Source organism: Saprolegnia diclina, assembly GCF_000281045.1.
Source record: "Saprolegnia diclina VS20 unplaced genomic scaffold supercont1.11, whole genome shotgun sequence".
NCBI classification, from domain to species: Eukaryota; Oomycota; class Saprolegniomycetes; order Saprolegniales; family Saprolegniaceae; genus Saprolegnia; species Saprolegnia diclina.
The window spans coordinates 997,845-999,013 of NW_008246078.1; positions in this window are offsets into that span (position 1 = coordinate 997,845).

The window sequence follows — 1,169 nt, forward strand, 5'->3', positions numbered from 1 at the left end:
CGACGAGTTGCCCCACGCTCTTCGAGACGGCCCATAGTACTAGTATGCGCTACCTTGTCCGTCACACAATCCAGCACCACGACCACTAACGTCCACGCGTGTACTAGTAGCATCGTACAGCAGCCCATCCGCTTGACGTACCGACCACGCTTCACGAAAGCATATGATAGTCCACCATGCCTTTCTAATTGCATGTACTAGTACGAACTCATTTCAACAACAAGTGCTGCTTCAGGAGTCGTCGCTTTTCCGTCTCGCATTTTATACTATAGAAGTACAAAAAAAGAGTGGCTCTGGATTCTGTTCAAAGTAAGAAAAAGACAATGGGCCACGACCAGAGAACTGCGGCATCAAGGCGCGGGGCGAGAAGCACCAATTGAGCCCACGCCACGATTGTGAACAAGGTGGCGTGCTCGGGTAATGCTGTGGTGACGAACGGGAAGAAGACCCAGATCCATCCCCACGTGATATGACCCTCGAGCCGCAGCACGAGAAAGATGTGGTGCATCGTGATGCCACTGTATATGATCAAGTGGGCTCTAAGCAAGCCAGCAAAATAGTCCCAAATCGTAGTTGAGTGCTCCATACACGTACATGGTTCGCGAGAGTAGTGTTTTGGTTGCCACTGGCCAGCTTGGAATCGCTCGAATGCAATAGACGAGGCACGTGGCGTCCACAAGCCACACAAGCAGAAAGAGTGAGCGCCACTGCCAACCCAGCGCGCCGTCGATTTTGAAGCTGACGCACACTATACAGCGCAGAGCGTCACCTCCTTTCAATACCGACCTTTTCGCAAGTACACGCAGTGAGGAGGGCGCGAAGGAGGAGGAGGAGGCCAAGACCAAAGACACATTGCTTGGCACAAGCAGAGTCGGCGTCGTCTAGCGCGCTACACACGCTGCCAGTACGTTTGATATAACTTTAATAGCATCTTTTTATATTGATCGTTGCCAACGAGAGTAGCACAAGCGGCGTGAAGGAAGAATCCATGAATTCCTCCAACGCAAAATAGCGATTTATGATTAAAGAAAACTTACGAGCATTAGATCCTCTTGACCCACCAGACCGAAAACACATTGAGATGTTATGTATCTCGCGGGGTACTAGTACTAGGGTTTGGCAAACATCCACTGGAGCTGCGTACGATGCAGAGCCTCGGGCGCCAGAGC